General features: G+C 43.2%; 1 long non-coding RNA gene across 1 annotated transcript in view; it reads right to left on the bottom strand.

Annotated features, from left to right (window-relative positions):
* LOC310680535 overlaps positions 1-20,623 on the bottom strand; it is a 37,700-nt gene extending 17,077 nt beyond the window's left edge. Inside the window, exons 1-3 of the long non-coding RNA XR_014512824.1 lie at positions 20,227-20,623; positions 5,469-5,563; positions 2,779-2,998 (exon numbers count right to left, since the gene is read on the bottom strand). This is a non-coding gene — a long non-coding RNA (uncharacterized lncRNA). The remainder of the gene's footprint in view (positions 1-2,778; positions 2,999-5,468; positions 5,564-20,226) is intronic.
* Between the last annotated feature and the right edge of the window lie 836 nt (positions 20,624-21,459).

Raw genomic sequence — 21,459 nt, 5'->3', positions numbered from 1 at the left:
AAACGCTGGCTCCCTCAGCCTGAAAAACAAGATGAGCGCCGCACCCCATAATTGCCTTTGACTGGACTTAACCGTCCAGGGGGCCTTTACCTTTTACCTTTATATTGGCAGGTAGCCATCCAAGAAGCCCAGCAGATCAAGGGGATCTCAGCATAATAACAGACACTTTGAAGCCGGGGAGGGAGGGTTTAAGGAACAAAAGGCTACTTGTGAGTTGGGCTTCTACTGAGAGCCTGTTGAGTTTTAGGGACTGTGTAGACCAGGGATAGAAAACTGTATGTATCCAATTTTGTTGTGGTTTTGCTCAAAAGGGAATATTTGGGTCTCTCTAATTCTTCTGTGTAATATCTTGTCCTTAAAACCCCTTCATTTTTTCAATTTAGTAAACATTTTGTTTATTAAACCTGTGTGGTCTCAAGTTAAAGTAAACAGCCTACAACTGTAACCTTGAGCTACCTAAGGAGGTTTCAGAGAAAACCCCAGGGAATCTTTGGAGGCTATTTGATAAGGGGCAGCTGGTAAATAATCAATCCCTTATCTGGTGGCAGCAAGTACCTCAAATGAGGGAATAGTGGGTGTAAGTTGTGGCCAGGTCTCTCTTCCCAAGGCAGCATAGGACCCAAGTGGTTGGCCCATGAGTAATCACAGGCACCAAGGTAACAATGCATGATTGAAGACAGGTCAGTCTGGGCATATAGGACACCCCACCTGTGTATCTAGAAAATTGAGCATAAGGTCCCTTGATCTTACCTGGCTTCAGTCACCTTGTGCTGAGATCAATAGTTCAACTTTACAGTGCAACTCTATGCATGTTGACTCAGAAGCAAGTCCCACTATATTTTATAGGGTAAGTGTACAGAGGATTACAGCAGTCTAAAGGTTTCAGGTCCAGTGTGCTCAGAAAGTTTGCCAGAAACAATGTGGATGCTGGGGACTGTCCATTTTGGTTTCTCGGTTTCTCATTTTTCCAACCTTAACTTCAGTTCTCCACATTTCCACGTCAGTTTGTGATTTTTCTTTTTTTAAAAAAAATGTCATTGTGACAATTCATCAGTGTTTTGATGTAAATTGCTCCTAATAGACACATTTATGTATGCAATTTTGCCTAACATTTTGCCAAACATCCATAGTATATTGAAGCATTTTGTGAGTTAGTTTCACTTTTATATGCATTTTTATGCACACTTCACCATGTGATATACATTTTGGGGGGGTCATACATTACTTGCCTGGAGACATGCATTGCAAAATTTGGGAAAATGTTAATTTCGAACGGTGGCTGCGTTTTTTGGTTTGTGTAATGTTTCAGAATAAGAAAGGGAGTGTGAATTAGGTAGCTCCACCTTTAAAGGTGAACTGACTCAAGTTTCAGCCCCATCCCTAGTGGCTGAACCACAATGAAGATTGGATCCTGGAAATGCCACATTCTGTTGGATCTTGCTGCTGGTGAATGGGGCAGGGAGAGTAAAAACACTGCCACTGCTTTTGTAGGTCTAGCTAGTTCCATTCGCCATCATTCCATCCTGTAACCCTCAGAATTCAAGTTCAAATTGCTTCTGCATTCTGCTGAATTCTGCTGTGGTTTCCCTCTCTGATCATATATTATTTTGATAGCGTAGAATTGCAGTCATTACTTTGAATGGTTAGCCTTTGACCTTGGGGTCATCTAGAGTGTTTCCTGTTAACACGGAGGATACAAGGTTTGTGAAACTGTTCTGCCGCAAACCAATAATCTCTAATTGCGAGGCAACAATATTGTTGCATCAAATAGGATGCAAGATACGATAGGCATTTTTGAATGGTGGAAAGGGAAAGTTCATTTCATCAGGCAAAATAATTTCATTTGATAACTTTACAGAAGAAAAGAGAAGGGAAGATTTAGCATGCCTCTGAATGCCAGTAACTAGGAGAGAGTTACTGCCCTCATGCCTTGAATGTGGGCTTCTCATAAATATCTGGTTGGCCACTAAGAGAAACAGGTTGCTGGATTAAATATGCCTTTGGTGCACAGGAATATAGCAACCTGTCTTACACTGAGAAAAACCACGGGTCCATTTAGCCCAGTATAGTCTACACTGACTGGCAGCAGCTCTCTGGGATATCAGATGGGGACAATTCCCAGCACTCCCTGAGTATGCAGGGGATTGAACCTGTGCCCTTCTGCTTTCAAAGCAGATGCTCTGCTCCAGAGTTAGAAGAAGAGTTTGGATTTGATATCCCGCTTTATCACTCCCCTTCAGGAGTCTCAAAGCGGCTAACATTCTCCTTTCCCTTCCTCCCCCACAACAAACACTCTGTGAGGTGAGTGGGGCTAAGAGACTTCAGAGAAGTGTGACTGGCCCAAGGTCACCCAGCAGCTGCATGTGGAGGAGCGGGGAAGCGAACCCGGTTCACCAGATTACGAGTCCACCGCTCTTAACCACTACACCACACTGGTTATGATGCCAGTCTGACTACATATGAGAGACCACCACCTTGATGAAGCTAAGCAGGACTGAGGCTTGTGGTCTGGTTAGTTCATAGATGGGTGGCTGCTTAGAAACTGCCCATATGATGCCTTGAGCCCCACAATGGAAGAAAGACGGGGTGCAAATGTAAGAAAATAAACCAATAATCCAATAAATCATGACCACAGAAGGACCTGGAACACCTCAACTATTTTCTCTGTTGTAAATGTAGGTGTTAAGGTTGGAATGTGTGCACATCTATGGATTGGAAGAGGGTTACAGAAACATATAATTTCATTCTCAGGGGAGGAGGAAGACCATAAATACTTACACTCATGTCCAGAAGTCGTTAAGTACTGAGGGTTATGGCCTAGGATAAGGCCACAGACTTGCATAGTAGTCAAAATCACTTTCCGTTTTTCAGCCTGACATATTTTGCAAGAGTTTGGACAATAATCACAGCATGCAGGCCAAATTTCACTTGCCAAATGTAATACAGAAATAGCACTTAAGAGGCTCTCTTTGCTGTCAGGATCATTGCGGATTTGTTACTGTGAATGGAAAGCAACAGGAAGTTAAGAGTCCAATATATTTCTAGTGTATGTTTCACAGAATCTAGTCTGGAGGCTAGAAATTCACTGAAGACAGGCAGAGAGTGAATCTTTGCTGCCAAAATTAAATCAGGCATCATCTGCCCCCCACCATGCAGCATAATCTGAAAACTGCAGAAGTATTTGTTGCATTTCACACCAGCACAATCCAAACAGGAAAGAAAATGTTTATAGAAAGTCACATTGAGGTATTTCTTTTCGGTTTAAAATGCACATCTTTGAGTTTGTGATTTTTCAATTTCAGATAGACACTTCAGGGGCAACTTATTGTGAACAAGCTACCTCAGCCCTCTTCTTGAACTCCAGTGTAGGCCACAAACTTCATTTATATTTCATTTGTTTAATGATTTCATTTTCTCCCATTACAACCCTGTGGGTAGAAGAAAGTCTTGCTTCTATGGTTGTGTACACACCATACCTTTGAAGAACATTTAAAGTACATCCTCCCCCCAAAAAAAGAATCACAGGAACTGTAGTTTGTTAAGGGCTCTGTGGGAGGTAAACTACAATTCCCATGATTCTTTGGGGGGGATAATTAAATGTGTGGTGTGTATGCAGCCTGTGGCTTGGATCAATATGCCTATGAGCTATATCAGAGTGGTAGAGCAACTTATTTGCATGCAGAAGATCCCAGATTCAATCCCCAACATCTTCAGATAGGGTTGGGAGAAAACCCTGTCTGAGCTGCTGCCAGTCAGTGTACAGCAGGCTTCCTCAACCTCGGCTCTACAGATGCTTTGAGACTACAATTCCCATCATCCCTGACCACTGGTCCTGCTAGCTAGGGATCATGGGAGTTGTAGGCCAGAAACATCTGGAGGGCCGAGGTGGGAGAAGCCTGGTGTAGAGAATACTGAGCCAAATGGACCAACTCTGCCTGATTCAGTATAAGGCAGCTTCCTATGTACTCGTGCTAGTTTTCAGGATCAATGGAGTTGGTGTGAATCACAGTTTTGTAACAATTGAGCTTATGTACAACTAAGGACTGCTGCACTAAAAAAGGACGAAAACCACTTGATCTTCCAAAGTACCCAAGACACATTCTCATAGCTTGGAACCTTCTATACCCCAAGACACAACAATGGTGTTCATCAACATGGTTTTAAGCAATACCTAGAACCAGTTTATTAAAACTGGTTGAATATTTACCAGGGGGCAATTTTAGCCTTCCACGTTGAGGAAAAATCAGTTTCTCAAAAGCTGGGCAACCAAAGAGTCCAAAACTATGGTCTGAAAACTGGTTGCAACGATAATAGAATATTTGTATTTCATCCAGGAATGCTTGAAGATGAACAGCGATGATCTGCTTGGTCACCTTGTTCAACGATGATATATTTGAAACTTGTATATCATTTGAAGGATCCAATTGTACAGTTGTTACATTGAAGACCCTTCTATCTGAGACTTACTTGATGCCACATTAATCATTGTACCATTCTTCGAAGTTTCCACTGCATCCACTTGCAGTACCAAAGACCCTATATATATATTTTTTAAAATCCGCACTGAAAACTGGCTTGCTTCTTCAGCAAGAAGGGAAATTTCCAGGAAACTGTCAGCTGTTGTCTTTTATTATTTTTATTACAGTCTCAATAATCACTCTTCAGATTACCAATGAGCAGGGGTGGTTTCTGGAACCATTTTATCACATGCTCTAAAGTACTTCCTCAAACAGGTCAGTGTAATTTCAGTCTTGTCAAGAGTTTAGACTGTGGCACTTCTATGGGTAGTATAATGGGGAAGCTGTACCACGGGGGAAGGGGCAAGGGGAGGAAATGCCCCTGCCCCAATTGCCATGCTAACACTCTTCGTCCCCAATGTGCTGGCAGAAGGCTATGGCACAGTGTGCTTCAAATCATGTCGTTGGTCAGGCTGCAAACTTAAACAAGCTTAAAGGTAAAGGTAAAGGGACCCCTGGCCATTAGGTCCAGTCGTGGCCGACTCTGGGGTTGCGGCGCTCATCTCGCTTTATTGGCTGAGGGAGCCGGCGTACAGCTTCTAGGTCATGTGGCCAGCATGACTAAGCCCCTTCTGGCGAACCAGAGCAGTGCACGGAAACGCCGTTTACCTTCCTGCCAGAGTGGTACCTATTTATCTATTTGCACTTTAACGTGCTTTCGAACTGCTAGGTTAGCAGGAGCAGGGACCGAGCAACAGGAGCTCACCCCATCGCGGGGATTCGAACCGCTGACCTTCTGATTGGCAAGTCCTAGGCTCTGTGGTTTAACCCACAGCGCCCCCCGCGTCCCTAAACAAGCTTACTCAGAGGCAAATAAAACTGAAAGCTTTCTGAGCAAATATGCTTAGTACTGGAACATTAATGTGAAACATAAATGTTTCCATTTAGGATAGTTTAATAGATTTAAGAGAGCATACACCTCAAGATTTACTTCATTCCTTCTTTGCTCACCTCTCTGCCACCTGCTGCCCCTCTAAACCCCGAGCAATTTCAAGAAGCGTGGAAGTGTTATGGTGATGCTGGCCGCAGTTGGTTTTTTCTTGCAGCTGAAAATGAAGAATGAGAACAATGACATTTCTGCACACGAACAGCAAATTTTCAAAGGGTTCCATGAGTTAATGCAAAATATATTGCTATGTATTTGTTATTGCAGGCAAGGTAGGAACACACTGTCCCTCTGAAGTTCTCCCTAGGTCTGGGCTGTACCTGTCCTTCTTCCAAACACGGTAGCTGGCAGAAGCTCAGTAAATTTAATCATCAATTCCTTTAGTACACCAAGGATATGAAACAAATGGGCCCGCTGGTACGTTTACATTGCCCAGTTAGTCCCTTAGCAACTCTTCAACAACTAAGTGTACAAACTTTTACTAAATTAGCATTCAGTTTGTTTTCAGGTCCATAGGTGTTTTGTTATCACACTCACATGAAAAACAGATCTCCTTATTGCTTCCTCCTTTATTTTCCTTTGCATTGAATGTGAATATCTGCTACACACCGAACCCAACTGGAATGCATGGCAAAGTGTGTATTATACTTTATGCATGGTAATGTATACACATACATTTCAGAATTGATTGGCTACGTTTTTGTTGTTGTTCAGATATCACGCTGTCAGTGATTTCCCCCATGGTAACTACCGGTACTTCACTTCAGGGTTGTTCACACAACCTAGTTTAATTACTAAGTATAGTTCAATCAGTACAGCATGAAACCAGTGGCGTAGCGTGGGGGGTGCAGGTGGGGCCGGCCGCACCGGGTGCAACATCTGGGGGGTGCGCGCTCGCACTCGCAGCTCTCTGCCCCTACGTGGCTCACTCACTCTCTCTCACTGCAGTGCTGGCTGTGCGAATCCGATCCGAGCCGCCGGGTCGCCGCCCACTATGGAGGGGAGGGTGCCAGGCGTGCGGTGCGGAGAGAGAGCGAGGGGCTATCTGGGGGAGGGACAGTGCAGTGGGGGGGGAGCAAATTACTTGCCTTGCCCCGGGTTAGGGGGCGCAAATTACTTGCCTTGCCCCGGGTGCTGACAACCCACGCTACGCCACTGCATGAAACTCTTAATCTCAGGGTTTGCAGGGGGGTGGGACTAGATGACCCTCATAGTCCCTTCCGATTCTACAATTCTAGGATTCTACTACCAAGGTCACAATGCAGGGCTGCCCTGCCCACGAGTTGAGGCCTCTGGGTCGTTGTATGCTCACCCTGAACTGCCAAGGCAACAGAAGTAGTTATTGCTCCGTGCTGGGAAGCAAGTGAGAATAAACTGCTACCGATAACATTGTAAAAGTCTCTTCTGGTCGGTGTTATTATTGCTCTATTTTTGGTTATTGCAGCCTCTCTGTCCCTTACCATTCAACAGCAGTATTTCTGCACAGCCCACTAAATGATAACAGGCCCCACTCGCTGTGCCACAAGATCTTATTTTTGAGATTGCAAATTCTTCCTGTTATTGCACTGCACCAGCAGCATGCTCTATAGGGCTCCTTGCTACCTGCCTGTTCTGTATTCGTCTGTACTTCTTTCGGAAGGAGTCGCTCCCTGGTGTGCTCTGTAGTTTCATTGTTGTGGCTGCTTTAAACTTAATCCGGATAGTTAACTCTCATTTTATTTTGCAGTGTGCTCCCGCCCCCCCTTTCTAACAAAGCTTGTCACGCTCTGTTTAATTGAATTGCATTATATATGCTTTGTTAAAGGCTCTTCTCTTTCTGAAGTGCTGCTCGCTTTATTGGCCCCCTCCGGTAGAGTGACAGAGGCCTCCCCCCTTAAGCTTCTCCCTCTTGGGCCATCAACAAGCCCTCCACTTTTCCTCCTGGTGGCTTTCCACAGACAGACACCCCCCCTTTCCTCCCCACCAATCTCCTTATTACTAACCCCCCCCTTTTTTTAGGCTCTGACTCACAGACACCATTAGTAGCTCCCCTTTTCCCCTCCCCTCCCCTCCCATAATCTATCTACATATTAAAATGAGTTTGTCCCTGATTTACATGCGTAAGAAGGGATGTAATAATGAGGACGTAGATTAGAAGATTTAGCACAATCGTTTGTGTAGATTGTGTCCCATCAAAGGGCAGCCTCTGACGAGCCGAGATTAAGGAGCAAACAGCTGCCGCTGGAATTCAGTCCATTTGTTTGTTTGCTGTTTTCTCTCTTGACTCCAGCAAACAGTCTCATTAACATGCAAGTGATTTGCTCCTTAAGCCTCCCCCCACCACCCACCTCCTGTGTATTATTGGGGGAGTTGCTGACAAGAGCTTTGGAGAGACCAGGCATGGCCCACTTCTGAGAGATCGGCATGCAAATCAAGATTAAAATGGGCAGTAATTAAAACATAAAGAGAGGGGGCAGGACACCTTTGGGGAGGGGGAGGTCTTAAGGTTGGGGGTCTCAAGGCAACGGAGGGCGGGGTGAGGACCTAACAAGATCCGCTGCCCCCTTAGATTTATCTCACACGTGCCTAGAGCCTTCTCATCTCTTGCCCGCAAAATGTATAGCTTCCTGTCAACATCATTTACCATATTTGTGGGTTTCAGTGGCCTTCTTGCAGGCTTGGTCCATATGGCCTTTGACAGGGAGGGCTTCCGTGTCCAGTTCCCACTTGTTGAAATCTGTGCTTCCTCCGCCGTCCAGGTTGCCCTTTTAAACTGCACTTACATGCAAAGCATGGGATTAGACCATATTCCTGGATGTTCCTTTGGGAAAGCGGCAGGGCTTAGTTTCTTTGGAAACTGTTTTCAGTGCCAGGGATCGGATGCTAAAGAGAGATTCTGGGCACATGCAAAGTACCTTTCAGGGGGTGCAAAGCCCTGGAGAGCCACTGCCAGCCAGTGTAGGAAATTTTGAACTAGATGAACTAATGGTCAGACTCAGTACATGTTCCCAATGTCACTAGTACTGAGTGGCTGCAACTTGCACACCTGTACTTGGGGTCAAGTCAGAGGGTCTGGCTTCCAGTCATACTTGAGCCCTGGATCTTATTGTTTTACAAATTAAGCACTGAACTTCTGTGGTATGAAACTTCAGCATTACAGAATCACAGAATCACAGAACTGTAGAGTTGGAAGGGACCCTAAGGGTCATCTAGTCCAACCCCCTGCAATGCAGGAATATGCAGCTGGTCCATACAGGGATCGAACCTGCAACCTTGGTGTTATCAGCATCATGGTCTAACCAACTGAGCTATCCAGGCTCATACATCCGCATGACAGGGGTGAGAGGAGTAGGGAGAATATCATAGCATTTGTGTCAGTTCCCAAGGATATTGAGCTCAGCATGCTTTCTGTTACTGAGAAAACTAAAGCCGGCTGATGATAACCCAAGAGTGGCTTGCTAGATGCTCAGAGAGGTTGGAATATTTCTAATGCTCAGGTCCAGAAAAGGAAGACTTGTTCATGATCTGAGATGCCTCTTTTGTTTTCCTCCCTTGCTAGCCAATGGCTAGTTGATATTTTAGGGCTAACACAATCCTTACTCAGTTCCTTTGATAGATAATCTTGCGGTGAACAGTGGGATCTGGTGGGCCACTGAGCTGGGACACACATGATGTGCTTGGGCTGGGGGCTCAATGTGGATGCTATTTGCTTTTGGCAGAACTGATTCTTCTTTACAGACTAGCACTGTTTGACTGGGTACTTGCTGCTCCTTCATGCTCAGTGTGTGTCATTTGCAAATAAATAGTTACTGCAAAATTTCCATCCTCTTCTATGTGAGCTTTTAATTACCTATTAAAGAGCTGCATAATTATTTTAACCATCTTTCCATCTTTTCACCTCGTCTCCCAGTTTCCTCCCTTCTACTCCCACACTTTCCCCGAGTGCTCTCATACTGACAGTTTTAGTCTCAAAAGAAGGTCCCTGCAAAAGCAGGACCAGCTCTATTCAGTATATCTGATCCAGTCCCAGTGAGGTTTGTATTTGGCACCAAATTTAAAAGGCACTGCAAGTCCTGCTTCCTAATCAGCAATTGTGAGAGCACTTAAAGGTTCCTAATTCTTACTTTTGCAGCCATGATCTTACCTGTCCCTCACCTGACATCATGTTAGAGGGACATGGCTTGGAGAAAATGGCTTAGCAGGCCAAATTAGTACCCCTGCTGTGGGCCAGAATCCCCCCACTGCCGCCTTAAAAAATTAACAGTGTGACAGTTTTAATTTGCTGTGGAGCTGGTAGTTTAACCTCCAACCAAATTGTTTTATGATCATTTATTGAATTTATATCCCACCCTTCATCCCCAAATGGTTCACTTTGCATGTAATGCTAAGCTAAAACACAGCTTACGGTGACCCCACAAGCATGTGGTACCCTAGATTACGGCCACTTTTTCCCTCCTCCAGTCCTGCTGCTGCTGGGCTGGTACAAGATTAGCTATAGGTTGTCATCTGAACCTGGACTTGTGGCTTGTCACCTCAAGATAAACCGTAAGTTGTCAACCAAGAAGAAACCTTGATGACTGGCTGCCCCACCTCCAAATAAACTAAAAAAAAATTAGTTTATTTTTGTTGTTAATATTGTTTTATAGATTACGAATGCTGTACCACATTGTGAATCCTATAATATGACTTCTGTTGTATTTGTGCTGCTTAGCCTTTTTCTTAGTTGTTTTGTTAATAGTGATTTATAGATTGCAATTGCTTTACTGATGGTGTGCAATGGTTTTACTGATGATTTGTTAATTATTCTATTTGATGTATGCTGTATTTGTGATGTTCTATTATGTTGTTGTTATTTATTGTTTGTAAGCCGCTTTGCAATTCACTTGAATGTAAGGTAGCTTAGGAATATAATAAATCAAACCATTATTCCCTGGACCCACTCGGTCCACCTCCTCCTTCTAACACTTATCAGTCATGTGGGAATCAAAAATTCACCAGCTCTTTTTGAAGTTGACAAAAGGGGCCTGGGTGAGTTTTCTGTCTCTCATTCAAGTCGTCATAGGAGGTTCTAGATGCTGAAGCTGTCAAATTGGGTATACCATATTTTTTGCTCTATAAGACTCACTTTTTCCCTCCTAAAAAGTAAGGGTAAATGTGTGCGCGTCTTATGGAGCGAATGCAGGCTGCGCAGCTGTCACAGAAGCCAGAACAGCAAGAGGGATTGCTGCCTTCACTGTGCAGCGACCCCTCTTGCTGTTCTGGCTTCTGAGATTCAGAATATTTTTTTTCTTGTTTTCCTCCTCCAAAAACCAGGTGCCTCTTGTTGTCTGGTGCGTCTTATAGAGTGAAAAATACGGTAAATACTGAACTTTTGTGTCCCTAATCACTACCTCATGATGACAAATTCTGTCACCCCTTACAGTTCTTCTTTTGGAAACAGCTCCCTTATGAAGGCTTGAGGGTGGGGCAAGGCAGGTGGAAAAAGCAATTGCTTGATGGACAGAAGGAACTCTCTCCCCTCTCATGGTCAGGGTTTGAAATTAGCAGGGTGCCAGGCACATTTTGCGCCTAAATAATCTCCATTTGCGAGCACCTCCAAAAGTGTGGGTGCCATTTTTTGCACCTGGCTGACACTCAAGGATTACTGAAATGTATGTGCTTTGAAACCTTGAAGTATATTTTAAGGATAGACAATATGCTAAGGAGTTTAACGATAAAGAATAGCGTGTTTTGAAAACTGAAGTAGGGTACCAATATTTTTAATGTAAACACCAAATTAAACATGTATTAACAATTTCTGCTAAAAATGTGTCACTAATGTGAATTGAATATTAATTCATATTTATCAAAAGAATTAATAAAATGTTGCGCCCCCCCCCAGTGGCGACTAGACATTCTGTTTTGGCGCCCACAACCCAGGCCCAAGAAGCCATTTGGCTCCTAGCTTTCCCCCCCCAGTTTCTAACACTGCTCACAGTTTTTCGTCTGGAAAGAGTTTCCTTATGAAGGCTCCTTGTGACAGTGGGTGGTGCCTGCTGCCTTGAAAGAAGTGGAAGCATGATTTCTCTTGCAGGACCTTCCTAGACCCAAATTCTCTTAATCTATCCTTTGTTCTCTTAATGGCCTACAACCCAAACACAGGAAACTAGGTGGGTTTAATTTGCTTCTAACACTTGCTGGGTCCAGGGAATACAGGTGTTTGGCACCCACAAACTCATAATGGTACAATGGGAGAATTCTGCTCTGCCCCACAGCAATTAAGCTATGAGTTACTACAAGGTTGTATCTTATATCCCAGGCTGTTTAACAACTATATGAAGCTGCAGGGAGAGGTCATAGGGGTTTTGGAATTCTGTGCCATATGTATGCTGACGACACCAGGTGCCAGGCTGAAGTTGAATCCTAATAAGATGAAAACTCTGAGGAATGGCTGGTCATGTTATTTTGGCCCCTGAGACAGAATATGGGAATTCACTGTGTTAAATGAAAGGGTGTCGTGCAGTTTTTATTGCAATTATTTGTATGTCTTAAAGAAATTTGAGAGAGAGAGAGGGAGGGAGGGAGGGAGAGTTTTAATTCTATTAATGTTTAATTGTTATCAAATGGTTTGTTATTCTTTAATTGTTTAATTGTTATCAAATGTTTTGTGATTCTTGTTTTTATTGGTCAGGGGTCCTGTCAAGGGAAAAGACAGAATATAAATATAGCATTAGTATTAGTAATAACAACAACAACAACAACAACAACAATAATAATAATATTCCACTGTGCATTTGCTTTCCTTGGCGGTAAAATTACAGCAATAATAAATTTAATAAACATTTTAATGAACATTCATGACACCCAAAACCAATTGCCCAAGGCAGCCACTTCAATCTGCCTAATGATAGGGTTGGGTGTAGGACATTACTGTACAAGACATTGCGTTCAAACCATTTCTTTCTGAGATCATTCTTGACCTAGGGCTTCTTCAGTAAATGTGATGATTTTTACTACTATTGCTATGATATCACAAATTGACATCCTGTGTACTCCATTCTGTTATCTGGGGATTCTGATCTAATCTTGATCATCACTAATGCAGTGCAAATCCAACGCACCGGGTGATAATCTGGCTACACAAAAATGGATTTTGAGACATAATCAAAGCCTTTCATTTTAATGTGATTTTTTTACAATATATGTGATTTAAAGTGATTCTATTTTCTCTTGAGCTGTTCTTCACTAGCTGCTTAAGAAGTTTACAAGAGCATTTATGAAACACCTTATTTGGGTTTGTTCTCCTGGTTTTTCTACCCAGGGCGGAACTTGATGCAAACCAATTATATAATGAGGAATTTGGATGCCTGGCAAGAAACCATTTCCAGTGCCTAGGAATGGTTTTCCTCTTTCTTTGAAATCCTGTATCCTTTTAAAAACAAAAACTGAGGCAACATAATTTTAATTGTCTTTCAAAGAATGTCTTTGACCTAAGTGAAAAAGAGGCAAAGATACAAAAAGAACAAGCTAAAAGGGAGCTTGTTGACTCATTCCAGGTGGCATTTTGATACTGTAAACTGCCCTGTAATCCTCAGATGAAGGGCAGTATACAGATTAAATAAATAAGTAAACAAAACTCCCAAGTCCATAGATCGAATGCAAACCATTCATGCTTATGGTTTCCCCCCCAAGGTAGCATTTACTGCACTCATGAATGAAGGTTCCTCATAGCTGCCTGAACTGCCTAAGTTCAGACTTTGAAAACCCAACGTGGCGGTGTAGGGAGACATTGCTGGATGGGTGATGATGACCACAAACATATGAACATAGGACACACTACCTTATACCAGTTCACACCACTGGTCCATTTAGTTCAGTTTTGTCAACACTGACTGGCAATAGTTCTTCAAGCTTCCAGGCAGGAGTCTTTCTCACCCTGCCTCGACACACCAGGGACTGAGCAAAACCATGCGTTCAACCAAACAAGCCAGATGAGACCCTGCACATCCAGTTGCCCAGACTGGGCAGACTGGACTACAACTATAGGGCAGATATGCCTTACAGGTTCACCTTTTGGTGGCATCTCAGTGAAGGCATAAAAAGTCCTACCACAGCATCACCTTCAGAGAAGGACGACTCAGCCAATGCATCTTCTCCCAACTGCCTTACGTTGCATCCAGAGACTCTGGGGGGTTGAAGGAAGGAAGTGTGGGGTGGTGGTGACCGACCGAAGGGGTCTGTGTGCCTTTAAGAAGTTCCTGGCTGTCCTGGTGTCTGTGGTGCAGTGAGGCAGGGAATGCGCCGCTGATACTAACCAAGTTTGCCAGCCATGCTTTTCTCATGGCTCCCACACAATGGCCCGTTTTTTGCCCACCTGCCGATAATGCTTAATTAGGCGAGGAGTTGATTAATTTGAGGTAATTGACAGCTAATTACAGTCCTGAGGGCTCATTAATTTGACGTCTTGTCTCAGTGAATTGGCTGAAGGGGGTCAGGTGATGTGCGATCTCCCCTCCCCCCCCCCTTCCTTCTCGTGCTTGTGTCTACTTGTTCCTCTCAAGCACGGTGGGACTGCGGGAATTCACCTGCATGCATTGCTGGAGAACAGTTCCGTGGGGGGGGGGGGAAGAGGCATAAAGCTTACTAGAGGGGAAAAATAAGTGTTGTGGGGCAGGAGGGACACAAATCAAGGGAAGCAGGAAGCAGTCCCCAAAGAGATTTTAACTTATTGGCCTTAGCTCATTGACTCTGTTCTTGCTTGCTTTGGAGATTACAAGAGAATTACGTGGGGATGTACCTAAGCTTGGAATGAAGGAGCACTGGAATGTCTACAAGGCACAGTCACACCTGGATCAAAACAGATGCTCTCCAAACTAGGGCAAAGGGACACCGGTGAGGACATAAATCATGTTAATAGGGGAGTACATCTCATATAGGTACACTGAAGAGCAGCCTTGTATTCTCTTCATCAAGATATACAAGTTGCAGAGATGGTGCTCTTCATGTGAGGCTGGTAGGCATTCTACTGGTGCCTTCAAGATGTTTTGGATTACAATTCCCACCATTGACAGCCATGCTAGCCTGGACTGATGGGAGTTGCAGGCCAAAATTTATGGAGGGCACAAGAGTTGTAAAGCTGGACTATAGACTGTAGCCAGTGAAAGCTTATGCCATAAAAAGTGTTAGTCTTTAAGGTGCCTCAAGACCCTTTATGCTTTTTCTAAATATAGTGATACAAGAGAAACCATTAAGCCTGCCATTCTGACCTTATTTGGTGGCACAATCTCACCGAAGGGTTTCATATGCTTCTTATTCTCCAGGTTAGACTGCAACAGCCTTATGCTCAAGGCATATTTCATGACGACCCCCTCCAATCCAATTCTTGAACCGTTAAAGGGACTGGTTTTAAAATGCTGCTACAATGCTGGTTTCCGTGGTTCTGATTTTGAAGTGGTTTGCATGGAAAACATGGGAAACATTACATCAGAATTGAGAGCTGGACCATAAAGATCATAAAGAAAGCTGATTGCCGAAGAATTGATGTTTTTGAATTATGGTGCTGGAGGAGACTCTTGAGAGTCCCATGGACTGCAAGAAGATCAAACCTATCCATTCTGAAGGAAATCAGCCCTAAGTGCTCACTGGAAGGACAGATCGTGAAGCTGAGGCTCCAATACTTTGGCCACCTCATGAGAAAAGAATACTCCCTGGAAAAGACCCTGATGTTGGGAAAGATGGAGGGCACAAGGAGAAGGGGACGACAGAAGACGAGATGGTTGGATGGTGTTCTCAAAGCTACTAACAGCCATGGACAGAAAGTCTCTACAGAGGGTGGTGAATACAGCACATGATATCATGGGCTGTCCCTTGAGTCCGCTAGATGACATCACAAGGGATCGTTGCCTTAGGAGAACAAGAAAAATTCTCAGGGATGACTCACACCCCAGCCATCACCTCTTTAATCTACCCTTGGGCAGGAGATATAGAAGCATAATCAGCCATAAAGGTAAAGGGACCCCTGACCATTAGGTCCAGTTGTGGCCGAATCTGGGGTTGTGGTGCTCATCTCGCTTTATTGGCCAAGGGAGCCGGCGTACAGCTTCCGGGTCATGTGGCCAGCATGACTAAGCTGCTTCTGGCGAACCAGAGCTGCGCACGGAAATGCCGTTTACCTTCCCGCCGGAGCGGTACCTATTTATCTACTTGCACTTTGACGTGCTTTTGAACTGCTAGGTTGGCAGGAGCAGGGACCGAGCAACGGGAGCTCACCCCGTCGTGGGGATTCGAACTGTCGACCTTCTGATCGGCAAGTCCTAGGCTCTGTGGTTTAACTCACAGCGCCACCCGCGTCCCATAATCAGCCGTACCAACAGGCTAAAAAATAGCTTCTATCCGTGGGCTATTAGGCTGTTGAATGGAAAATAACATAGCAAAATTGACTTGTGAGGTGGTGTGTTGTTCGATAAGCACACAGAGTGCAATGAGACTGATCAACTAACTTTTTTACAGTATGTTGTTATTGATATAAATTACATTTCTGCTGCCCTTGTTCAGCTAAGAGATCCAGGTCATTCTCAGTCTTCCAGAATTCCACTGGCTGCACACTTCCAGGGTCAAAGCAGCAAGTTTCACCTTTCTAGTTTGTTCCTTGTATCCTTCCTCCCTGCAAATAGCACATGTCCTAGGCATAGCTGTCAACTTTCAGATTTGAAAATAAGGGATCAGCAACCTCACCTGTACCGGGGACAGTCTACGGGATATCTAACAATCCGGGATAGCAGCGGGAAGCAGCAGGAAAGTGTGCCGGAATAAGGGAATTTCCAGCAAAAAAAGGGAAGGTTGACAGCTATGGTCCTAGGAGCTACATATTTGCTAAACTTTAGATTTACTGGATATAATAAAACAGTAAATCCAAACCATCCTAAACATACTTATATTAAAGGGAAGCATGAAGAATTAAGGAAATAGTATGTATCATGCTGCCTGTTTCAGAATGGAGGAAAGACAGCATATTGTGGGATATTTAAAATGCAGTCAAAAACCAACAGTTCATGTTTTGCCAGACAGGCGCATGATAGGAGCTAAAGATCATAGAGTTTTCCTGTAAGTTTGCAAGGGAGAACTCTGTGAGAGACGCTCCCACTGTGCCCTGACAGGAGCTATATATATTCTCTTACCTGCCTGGGCACGTACTCTTTTTCATCTCTTCCTCATCGCTTTCCACCAAGTAAGAAATGTGAGAACATCTGCTGAGTCTGAGCTCCAATGCTCAGACTCCATTTTAAACTAGACTAAAGTATAATTTTGTAACTGAATTACCATTTTAAACCTGTCCGAACAAAGCTGATGAATCTGTGACTCTTCAGCAAGTATTCTGAGTAAATGTTATTTTTACCTTTTACAAGACTATCTGTATGATTATTGTTTTAAGGGGAAGAACCAAGAAAATGCAGTCTGCCTTAAGGCATCCTGGATTACTTAAATTAAAAGGCAAAAACTAGGCCATTTAAGCTTCTCTTTTAAGCTACAAAGGGATGGTACTCTGTTGAACTCACAAACGTGAGGAAGGAAGGATAATATATAACAAATATATCCTCGCCTAGCATCTATTCACATCCCAATAGATATAAAGGTATGATAAAAATGAAGACACAGATGCTCAAGCTCCCATCTTTAATGCAACCTGATGCATATGGCTAAAGGTTTTACTTTAATTTTATTTTTAAAGTAAAGGTGTGAGGGCAGTTCAGGAGGCAAATATGAATGCCTGGGCAATGGAGATGACAAGCTGCTGACAACCTGGAAACTAGACGTTCTTGACTCATGGCATTTCCAGATATAATCCAGGAGCTGAGCATTAAGTGTGCAAAAGCAGATCACTTACAAATTGATATTATATGGTCCCTTTAAATGGCTCTGCAGCTTATTTTTGTGGACGTTGGCATATGTTGATCTTTACCCACAAATATTTTTGGTGTCCGATCTTAACAAACCTGTGAGTCATGCTACATAATGGTTGATGATTAATGGTTCCCAGAATTAAAAAGAAAAGAAAAGCATGGACAGGCTTTTGTGTCCTTTACATGAGAAGACTCAACATTTTGAACTAATGTAACCCAAAATCTATGCCAGGCTCCATTTTGCAACCTAAACATTTTCTGTTATTTTGTACATCTCATTGGGACATATGCGGGATATGATTAATAAGCAACAATAGTACATATTTTGAAAAATAATATTGCATATAATTTGCATAATTTATTTGACTTCAGCTAGTGTTAAGAAATGCAGAGCAATGCGCTGGCAATCTTAGTTCCTCCCATTTTCCTCCTGTTTTCTGTGATTGAAAACATAAGAAGAGCTTTGCTGGATCAGACCAAAAGCCTACTCTATTCAACACAGTGGCCAACCAGATGGCTGCAAGCAGGACCCAAGTACAACAGTGCTCTCCCTATTTGCAATTCCCAGCAACTGGTATTCAGAAGGATAACACCTCCAATATTTGATTGATTGATTGGTTAATTACATTTATATATCACGTTTCTTCCAAGGAGCTTGTCAATATTCTTCTTAAACTATGGTGACTGGAAGTGGACACTGTACTCCAGGTGAGGTCTGACCAAAGCAGACTAGAGTGGGCACATTACTTCCCTTGACCTGGACACTTATACTTGCGTTGATTCTCTTGATTTAACATAATCATAATATAAAAACTAATAACCTTTTTGAAAAGTGATAACCAGAATAATACACATTATTCCAAGTGTGGTCTCACCACAGGCAGTTTTATTTTTCAATCCCTATCCTAACGGTCCCTAACATGCATTTCACCTTTTTCATAGCTGCATCCCTTTCTATCTGTGTATACTGAATCACATTTGCCATTTTAATACCCATACACTTAAGTGAATTGTATTGGCAACATTCACACATCTTAAACATAATAGATAGAAACTTTATCTGTAAAAATATTTCAGATAAATATAGCCAAGATTATCAGGATGTTAAAACTCTGAGCTGCGTAGCATCATGGACTACTGAGATCCATTATTCTAATCATGAGAGCAATCCAAAAGGTTATGACACTGTTCAGTAGATCTATTTTGTTCTTTGTCACAGACATCCTAATCCAGGTTATCATAAGGTGCTCATGTATCCTACTTCTCTATATGAAAGGATGTTTAATGATTATCTTTCTAGCAGATAAATGGTTTCTAGAACTAAAAAGAAAGTAAGATGGGAGAATGGAAGGTCTTGAAATTTGTCAATCAACAGTTAACACCTGGATAGCAGATAAAACAGTTCAGTTGGTCACTATGGTGAGATGTACTGTACTTCTATTAAAATTACAGCAATTATTCCTGAATTTGTATTTATTCACAGAAATTAGCATATGCAGTGTTTATACAAGCTTGCTTCCTTTTTTTTGGTCCTCCTCTGTGATGATGCATTTCCTCTTTCTTGGCAAATTGTAAGTGACCATGTTACATAATAAATAACAATTAAAGATGCTCATGTGCTGGAGGTTAAAATCTCTTGCTACCTGCAAGGCATTATGTTACCCTCATGCCCATTTCACATCTTGGAAATATGTGTTAAGTATAAGTAGACTGATTGTATTCATCGCGAAGAAACCAGAACTGAATCAAGTAGTTCTGCAGTGCTCAGACTTTGAGGCTGAATACTTTGGAGTCTAACACAACCCACCCAAGGCTCACTTGGACAAACCTCATTTCTGTTCTCTTGTTGGGACTGAGAGCGGGATCAAGACTAAGGAAGTTGACTTTTTTCCTCCACTGGAATCAATGGGAATTAAGGTACATCACCACTAACTTATCTCATTGATTTCAATGGGGCCAGGGAGGTTCAAATACACACCTTTAGGCGCCAGGTGAAAAGGTGCCTCTTTAACCAGGCAATAGACATCTGATCCCCTTTTAGAATGTGTTGCAGAAAGAGGGATTATTGGGGTGTCTTTGTTTTTCTTATGTATTTTGTGTTGTGTTTTTTTATATTGGAATTTTATGTTGTGAACCACTCTGAAATCTATGGGTATAGGGCGGTATACAAATTTTATAAATAATAATAACTACAACTAGCAACTAATAACATCTGGATCCAACCCTATTAAGAACAGGAATGTGGCCAAGCACCTGGGTCGAGGCGCTTCCTCTCACCTTAACCAGTTGGTTGAGGTGGTGGAGTCTCCGGGTGTAATGGCCGCGGCTGCTGGTTGACGAAGGCCTTGCTTGAGCCCGTTAATTAGCACAGTAACGGTGCCTGGGCTCCATTAGCCCGTCCATGTGGTAGGATCCCCTCCCTCCCCACCCAGCCGCCCGCCTTTTCCCCTAATGAGAGCTGGGAGAGGGACACTCACAAAACAGTGCCTCAGAATAATATTCTGCTTTGTCCCCGCCGGTAACAAGAGCTGACAGGATCACTACGTCCATTTCTCTTCTAATTAGCACACTTCCAGCTCGGCCTGAGCCAGCAGCCGGAGAAAAGCGATCGGACAACCGTACCGAATCACAAACACAAAGAGGCCCATTCCCCGTAATTAGGTGAGACAATCCCTCAGTCTTTTCTCGGCTGGAGCTTGCCCATAAGACTCTCGCTGTTTTGGTAAGTCCCAGCAACACAAGTTACACGTCTCCCCGGGACACTAATAAGCCCCTAATTGTCTTCCGCTTCACACGGCTCTTACCATAGGCCTGACTTTGGCGAAGGGGGGGGGGGGCAGCAAATTCTCCTAACAAGCAACAGCCAGTGCGGCCTGCACGACAAATGCAACAAGAGCTGCCACAGACTGGGGGGGGGGGGCAAGGGAAGTGGACAGGCAATGCGAAAACAGCCTCCGATTACTACCTCATAGGGACCCAAAGGGAAGGACGCCAGGAGGTCTCACGTCAGCTGGTAATTGCCAGGGGCAAAGTCTGTCCTTGACCCGTCCTATTCTTCCTCTACTGTCCACATTCCTCTTCCCCTCACGCTTCTACCGCAGCCTTTCTCCTCTCTTTCCTTCCTGCCAGTCAGTTTACCGTCGGTGATTCCACGCTCACCTGGGTCACTGGACTTCAGACCAGTTTGGGGAAAGGCTTATTCCTTCCAAGTGATCAGCTGAAACAGTAATGCTGACTCAGGAAGCACATGCTGTCAGTGGGGCAAATTTCCATGTGAATCTCTCATGCGCTCGCATTACACCATTCGCCGCTGCTTGCCATACCCAGCTATTCTAGGTCTGGGACTCATGGAAAAGGAAATAGGAGAATAAAAAGCCTGTCTTTTTCATATAGGATTGATGGAAGTCAAAAATTTGAATAAGATGTATGTTTAATTACTGTTGAAAATGATATGTTAACAAAAAAAAGCTAATAAAAAATTATATATAGGAGAATAAAAAGCCTAGACAGATATATGGACTGGGAACTAAGGAATGGCTGATGGTTACATTGGAAGCTTCACACAAACAGCAGGGTTCCTAAACTTGAATGCAAATATATAATGTCCCAGCATGCTTTCAGATGTCTCTCTGTAGCCATGAGAACTATTTGCTTGCCTTTTTCTCAAGTTACTGGGTTCCTTCTCTCTACTTACTCTGTATTCTGCATTCCATAGTGCAATCACAACTGTGCAGTTTTCCAGAAAGAATATAATTGCTTTTAATGGATTCACAACAGAGAGTGATGTTCAATTGACCTTGGCATAGGTGACGGGAAAGGAAAGAGAAGGTAATATACTTAACAGGATAGGCTCAGAAATGGACTTACCTTCCAATCTTTTTCATTCGCAGCATTTTAAATGATGGTCCAGCAAACAGAGGCACTAGCTTAATCTCCCCAGGAAGGCAAGCATATATAACCTAGTAAATATTTGAAAAATGAAAAATTGTGTGCCATAAGGACTACTAATTTGATATTCTTTAACCTAATGTTTCCTCCCATTCATCTATGCCCCTTGTGCACGTGTGTGCATTTTGAAAAACCAATGACAATAGTAATGAAGTACGGTAATTAGAAAACTGAAAAAATCATCCTGTTTAGTAAAGGTGATAGGAACAGCTTTTTAAAACTGGCCTTTTGGGGGCACTATTTCAGAGCA

Source organism: Podarcis tiliguerta, assembly GCF_965153285.1.
Source record: "Podarcis tiliguerta genome assembly, chromosome: 1".
NCBI lineage: Eukaryota > Metazoa > Chordata > Lepidosauria > Squamata > Lacertidae > Podarcis > Podarcis tiliguerta.
The sequence above is the reverse complement of the archived record's forward strand: the minus strand, read 5'-3'. Positions and strand labels throughout refer to the sequence as shown.